This window comes from Akebia trifoliata, chromosome 11, assembly GCF_017979445.1.
Source record: "Akebia trifoliata isolate Shusen 1 chromosome 11, ASM1797944v1, whole genome shotgun sequence".
NCBI classification, from domain to species: Eukaryota; Viridiplantae; Streptophyta; class Magnoliopsida; order Ranunculales; family Lardizabalaceae; genus Akebia; species Akebia trifoliata.
In genome coordinates this window covers 37,335,813-37,343,565 of record NC_141385.1, presented here as the reverse complement: position 1 = coordinate 37,343,565, position 7,753 = coordinate 37,335,813, and the positions used below count along the sequence as shown (strand labels likewise).

General features: G+C 34.3%; 1 long non-coding RNA gene across 1 annotated transcript; it reads left to right on the top strand.

Moving 5' to 3' along the window:
• The first annotated feature begins 330 nt into the window (after positions 1-330).
• LOC147391482 (uncharacterized) lies at positions 331-1,937 on the top strand. Its single transcript, XR_015170222.1, has 5 exons — positions 331-704; positions 935-1,037; positions 1,150-1,251; positions 1,505-1,543; positions 1,669-1,937. It is a non-coding gene; the product is annotated as an uncharacterized LOC147391482 (long non-coding RNA).
• Positions 1,938-7,753: the final 5,816 nt, after the last annotated feature.

Sequence of the window (7,753 nt, the reverse complement as noted above, 5' to 3'; positions counted from 1 at the left end):
AAAAAAAAAAAAAGATAAAATTATTTATTAGGTATTTAGGTTGTTCCAATTTTAATGCAATAGTGGATGTCAAGCACATCATCATTGAAGCCTTATCTGAATGATTTGGGGTCAACCTTTTCTAATGACCATCTTAATAGAACTTGGAGGGGGGGAGGGGGGGGGGGGGGTTGTAATTTTTTATATCTAAACTATCCCTTTTCGCATATTATTTTTGAAGATATAATATTTTTGAAAGGAAAAAATCTACCCTTTTTTGCATCTTCTTTATGTACTTAGTGTAGACACCCCAATTTATCCAGACCAAGCCCGAAAACTCTTAGAATCCTTCAAAAAGGAGGCCCAATTCAAGTCTTCAAATTGGATTAAGTGGGGTCCATTTTAGTGGAGCCTAACTCCCCAAAACTGATTTCTAAGCTAAATTTAAGCTAGGCCATGGGTAACCCACAAGAAACGGGTATGCCCCATTTCTGATTTTATCAGCTTTCTGATTCTAATTATTGGATAATTGCTTTTATAATCCATATATATGAAACGTAATATCAGATTAAAATTGGACTATCGGAAATAATTGGATTCTAAAATCCAAACTAAATGCAACAATACTATATAGTCTTGAGAATGATTTGCAATGAAAATGCACGCCAGAGATTATCAACAAATGCTTTTCGGAAAAAACAGTTGAAGAAATAATATCTGCATTGGTAAGAGATTCAATTTAAATAAGAAAGCTTCGATGATTAGGAAAATCAATTGGTTCATTTTTTGTTTTTTTCTTTGACTCTATTATATATTAGCCTTCTCTATTTGATATAATCATACATCAATTGAGCTATTATATATGTTTCTCTTCGTAGTCGCTTGGTATTATGGTTTAATTAGTTTTATTTTTATTTTTTGGTACTCAAGAGGAAGCTCACATTCTTTGTTATAGGAACTTGAAGCTTTAAATGGAGCAGATGAGAAGTGGCTTAGTGGCACAATCAAGCCTCTAAAATCTTCATCACCTACGAGCCTTACAATTATTTCTTAAATCGGTAACAAAAAAATTATTTTGATGGTATAGAACAGGATTGAGTTTCATTATTATTCTGATAGATCAAACAAAAAAAAATTCATTTTGGATTTTGTTGACATTTGATATATCAGATCAGAGAAGGCCGGATGCAAGACATAAGTTGGTGTCTAATCCGCGAATACAGAATCGCTTCTCACTTGATACGTGGAATGATCAATAGGGATTTCTATGAGGTTAGAAAGAATTATTAACTAGAGCTTGGTTCATTATATATGTTAGTTGATTTTAGAAAATTGCCTTTCAAGCACGGTTTCCATTTTTGGAATTAAATTTTTACCAAATAGGAAAATGTTTTCGTAGTTAATATTTTTTACTATTTGGTAGAAATTTAATTCCAAAGTTAATAATTTTCTGTTTTCGGAATTAAAATGAATAGTGTGCTAGAATGGAATCAGCATTCTAAAAACAATCTCAAATTTAATGCAGGGTAGGGCACTTCTACTTGACAAGGACAAACAACCTAAGGTACCAGTCTCATCATCATTGAAGCCTCATATAAGAAAATTTGGGGTCAACTCAGCTGAATGAATCTTCTTCATCCCTTGAATTCTGTCTAGAGTTACATTTTAACATAATATTTCTGATTTCAGTGGGAACCTTCAAAACTGGAGCTAGTTAGCAATGAAAGGGTGGATTGGTATTTCGCCAAAGTCGATGATGAAGATTGGGAAGATTTAGAGCTTGCAAGTAGATCCAATCCTATTGGCATTGGTAGAGCTAAACTCTAAGTACCATCGACATTGAATGAACAAATTTATTAAGGATTGTATATTTGTTAAATTTGAATTCGAGATATCTATTAATGTTAGAGCAAGTAAAAAAACCTATCACCTATCAAATTCTAAATGTGTGAAAGTTGGTTTGAAGTTAACCTTCATTTGATGGCTTTCTATGATTTAATTTGAATTTAATTAATGAATCCTACTTTAATTTTAAATTGGTACATGGTGGAAAGCAAGGGTAGGTGGTCGAATGAGACTTGTTTCAAGGTGTCAATATTTTCAAGGACCAGTGAGTTAGTGATACTCCAAAATTTGGGTCCATGACCCGACCCATAATTCGTGAGTTAGGATGTAGACCCGAATATTGAAGGTCAAAATTTTTTAAATTATTTACGATATATAAAAAAATATGTTGATTTTATTCGATTATTAAGAAACTTCGATATGGTGCATTCTCTAAATCGTTAAATTCTCAAATCAATATATTTTTCATAAAAAATACAATAGTTACAAGTTATAGAAGAAAATATAAGAGAAAATTTCAGAAAAAATTAGTAAATGTGTGTTGTCCCCTTATGGACAAAACAGACCCATTTTAAAGAAATGGTCGCTGTGGACAACACGCTTAATATTTTTGTGAACGGTCAGTGAGGTTGGAACACATAAACCTAAAAGTTTTGTATTTTAACCATTTTCTGAAAAAGAATATTTTTGAGAGAAAAATGGATCAAAACAGAATCTATTTACAAAGACAGCAAAACTTTACATTCCAATAGTTTCTTTAAAAAATATATATATATATATATGAAATTTAATACTTATCCGATTGTGATAATTTTGTCCATTTTAGAAAGTTATTTTTGACCTCTATAAAATTACAATGGTGAAATATTCTAAAATTAATAATTTATTTAATGAAATTTTATATATGATCTACTCCAAACTCGAAAATAAATAGCAAATAAGCATAATCTCAATCCATTATTTAAAAAAATTAATAAAATCAACCTAACATTTTTATTAGATGACTCATCACATAGAGTTCACAAATAAAATAAAATAAACCACTACGTGTTTATCAATGTTTTCACCATTTATTTCAACATTAAACAAAACTAAAATAAATGGATTGTAAGGATGAATTTTTTTGAAATTTGAATAAGACACCTTCACGGGATGAGCATTTGAAGAAAAAAAAATTGAATAAACAACATGAGAAAAATCTCTGTAGGTACTATTGTAGATATGTGATTCTTGATTACGAGTACCAAATCTACTAAGGATTTAAGTTGCCACCATTCATATTATAAGTGGGTATGAATGGTCACCCGGAATGTACATTTTTCAAAATAATATAATTTTTGACGTTTAGTGACTCTCGTTTGAATAAAATACTAATCAAATCCTGAAATTGGGGTAAGCGGCTCGATTGAAAAAAAAAGGAAGGTGTTAGACACCCTTTTCTTCTAGCCAAGTGGCGATAACCTCAACTCAATTCAGTCATTTTGATCGAAAATACAAAATAAAGACAAATTGCCATGTGTCGATAACTTGTACTCTAAGTAGGGGTTTATTTTTGGCTTGATTATAGGATCATCTCATTGATGGAGATGATCCTTATAAACTTTTGCCTTAAGACTATATGTGATTTGAAAAAATATGGGCTAAGGTTGAGGGTTTATTCTCATGAGTTGAAAAGAAACCACATACCAATTGCCTCAAAACAGTTTTAGGATTAAAATCGACTTTTATTTTTAGAAGGGATTACAACCCTTATACTTTCAACCAGATAGAAGTTCAATCTACTGGAGATAGGGGAGGGGTAGCATTACATTCTAAGTCCTTCTAAAAATAAAATAAAGAGAGGAGGGGGATTATAAAAAAAAGATAAGGAGAAGGTAGAGAGAGAGGGGGGATTGATCCTTTGACCCACCTTGAAGCTTCAATCTTTTCTTTCTTCCTTTTTCTTCTTATTTTTATGTCTTCTTGGGTCCTTAGTAATTTAGCAGAATGTTACCCTTTTTTGGTGTAATTGAATGAGTAGAGAAGAGATGATGAGAGAATTAAGTTGAGTGTAGTATTTTTTATGTAAGACTTCGGAGGAGAGAGTTGATAACCATTTTTGAAAGGGGATGGGGGGTATTTATAGGTGTTGAAAGGATATTTTAGGGATATAATGAGGTGAATTATTGGGAGAATGGAAAATGACATAGGTTTTGTGGACATGGGATTTTCGTATTTTTGAAACATCCCTCCACTTTGGGGTGTTTTGGAGTCGCCACCATTCAAATTGATAAAAGGGTGTGAATGGTCACCCGATGTCTCATTTTTTGAAAATCATATATTTTGTATGTTTGATGACTCTCGTTGGATAATGCACGTGGCTCAACCTTTGATTCAAGGTAAGGGGGTCCACTTATAGAGTAGGGAAGGTGTTAGGCACCCTACTCCATCCACTTGATGTGGTAACCTCAGATTCGGTCTTTTAAAATAAAATAAAAAGAGAAAATAAAATCAAAAAATAATTCGATATGTGTCCTCAAGTGTGAGGGGCTTTCAATATCGGTTCAAATCATTGAGGGCACCCTTATGAAGAAGGGGCCCTTTGGTGATTTAGACCATAGTGGTCTGTGAATGTGTAGGGAAAGGGAGAGTAGAATAGGGGAGTTGAGGGGTGTTCTTGGTTCAAACCCATCTTGATCTTCAAGGATGTACTCCTTTGAGTTGACTTGAACTTGCTTGAGGTTGTAGAAGATTGAAGTTGAGGATTGAAGGTTGAGATGAGTTAAGAGTTGATAGTGGTTAGGGAGTAGAGTAGGAGTAGAGAGTTGAGGTGAGTTGTGGTTTTTTAGAAGTTTTTTTGTCAAATTTTCATTAGTTGTTGTGAGGGGAGAATGGAGGGATTTTTATAGAGGTTGTGGGATATTTTAAGGGCATAATGGGGTGAAGGATGAGAATAGTGGATAATGGTATGGGTTTTAAAGAAGAAGAATGTGAAATTTGAGATGGAAATGAGGGTGATTTTGTAATGAGGGAAATGGGTTGTGTTTTAACCCAAATGGTTTGGATCTTATCCAAATCCATTTGGGTAGAGTGTTTGGTGAGGTGAGATGAGTGATGGTTGATGGGAGGAATGGGGGGTGTAAGGGAGTTGTTTGGAGAATGAGTGTTGAGATGGTTGAAGAGGTAAGGTGTTTGATTTGGGGGAACGGGTAGTGATTGGTTGGATTTTGGGAGAATTGAAGAGATGATAACATGTGGCAAATTGAGAGATGAAGGGATTGGTTGATTGGTGATGGTGATTGGTTGATTAGAGAGAAGGGTATGAAGGTGATGGTGGGAGGTATGGTTGAGGTGATTTTGTGGGAGTGTTTTAAGGGAAAGTGATGGTTTGATGTGTGAGAGATATGGGTTATGATGTGGGTGGTTGATGGTGTTAGAGAATGGGGAATAGGTTAGGGTATGTAGGGTATGGGTTGTGGGTTGAATTGATTTTTGGAGAGAGATGATAGAGATGGGTGATTAGATAAAGGAGGTGGAAGGGGATGATGACATGTGTCATCTTTTGGTGTTGAATTGGTGATTGGTTTGATGTGGATGATGGGTTGGATTGGGTTTGGGTAGTGAATTGGGCTTAGGTTGGGTTGGGTTTATGTTGGATTGGGTTTAGGAAAGTAGTTTTGATTTTATGTGATGGGCTTAGCTTAGGTTGGTTTTGGGTGTGGGCTTGGATAGGGAATTGCATAGTAATTGTAATGGGCTTGAGTTTAACAAGAGTGATTGGGCTTGGGTAGAATAGTATTGGGTTGAATTTAAGGATGTAGGAAGGTGGTAAGGTGTGCGGGTCCATGGGCCACGTGAGTGACCTTGGACATTTATTAATTGAAAATGCTTTGGGTTTTTGTAGGTTTGGGCTTTGGGGTCCATTCCAATTTTTCGATTTTGGGGTATTTACGTCGAGGGCCCACTCAAATTCGGGTGTCTACAGGTTTTAAAGGTGATAGGTATAAAATTTAAGGTTGAAATGAGGGTACTTATGTAATGAAAGTGAGTTTTATTTTGATCCAAATGGTTTGAATCTTACTTAATCCATTTGGATAGTGTTTGGTGAAATGAGATGAATGATGTGAGATGGAGAGAATAGCGGTGTAAGGTGTTAGGTGTTTGATTGAGTGTTGGGTTGGTTGAAGAGGTGAGGTGTTTAGATTAGGAGAATGAGTTATGTAAGGAATTAATTAGTTGGATTTTGAGAGGGTTAAGGGGATGATGACATGTGTCAAAAAGAAATGAGAGAATGGGGTATTTTGATAGGTTGATTAGGGAGGGTGGGTATTTGATTAAAGAAAAAGGGTATGGGTTAGTTTTATGAGAATGCTTTTCATAAGAAATGATGAGAGGATGTGTGGGTTGTGATGTGAGTTGATGGAGTGAATGGAGAAAGGTGATGGGTTAGGGTGTATGGGATATGGGTTGTGATGTGGGTAGTTGATGGTGTTAGAGAATGTGAGATAGGTAAAGTAGGGAAGGGTATGGTTTGAGATGATTTTTGAAGAAAGATGATGTGGGTAGATGAATGTTAAAGAAAAGTGATGGAAGTAGGTAGTTAGATGAGGGAGGTGAAAGGGGGTGATGACATGTGTCATCTTTAGTGATCAAAATGGTGATTAGTTGATGTGGGTAATGGTTTTTGGGTTAGGGTTATGGGTTAGATATGAATTGGATATGGATAAGGGTTTGTGAGCTTTTTAGTGTATTGGGCTTGGGTTATGAAAGGTTTGAAGATTGGGTAAGGTTGTTTTAGGAATGGGTTTTTGAGAGTGGGAATGTTTTAAGGTTTAGGTGATATGGGATTGAATTTAGGTTAGGGGTAAGGTAAGAAATTAATTTAGAAAAATTGAGAGTTTATGGGCTTTGAATAGGCTTAGGGTCTTTTTCGGATTTGAAAGCGAAGCAGTGGAGGGTAGTGGGTATCCCAAATCTCATTTTATATATATATATATATATATATATATATATATATATATATATATTTATCTTTTTAAGGATTTTTGGAATCATTGGATTGACCAAAATGCCACGTGTTGGCAAATTGGGTTTTTTAAGTCTATTAGCGACTTTTATTGAAATCCGGTATTTTTGATTTCGAAAGCGGAGTGATGAAGGTGGAGGTACACCAAATATTTTTGGGTGGGCCTACTAGGCCCTTAGGTGGTCTTAGGATCCTCTAAATTGATCAAAATGTTACATTTTATTGATTTGGGCCTTTGAGGCCCGTTGACAAATTTTGTTGAAAAATCGGTATTTTTGGGCTTTTTCGAGTGAGGGCCCGTTTAAATTGGGATGTCTACAACTACTATACTTGGTAGAAACATTATTTTCTATTACTTATGAAAACATAATCGAATCTTTATTTATTCTAATATCAAAATCAGATTCCTGTAGATACACTACATAATCATATGAAATGATAGGTTTGAGTGATTTTCTTAGAACTACTAGTGGTGAATTTTCAATAACAATGATTGAATCTTGATTGAGTTGTGAACCAACTTACTCTAACTGTTGTTCATTTTCCTCAAGTTGTTGAACATCTTGATAATCAACAGTTTCTTAAAGATTAAGAGGTGGTAGGATATCCGTTTTTATTTTTTTAAGAGTTATTTTACGTGATTTTACACTCTTACTAATCTCATAATTTTTCAAGAATCTAGTGTTTTTGGTTTCAACTATTCTCGTACTATGGTTAGGGTAATAGAATTTTTATCCTTAAGAATTTTCTAGATAACCAAGGAAATATGCAAAAATGGTCTTGGGGTCCAATTTTCTTTCTTGTGAATAGTAAATCATTTCTTTCGTTGGGCAATCCCAAATATTTAAGTGTCTTAAACTAATTTTCCTACTAGTCCATAATTCAAATGGAGTCTTAGGTACTATCTTACTAGGAACCCTGTTT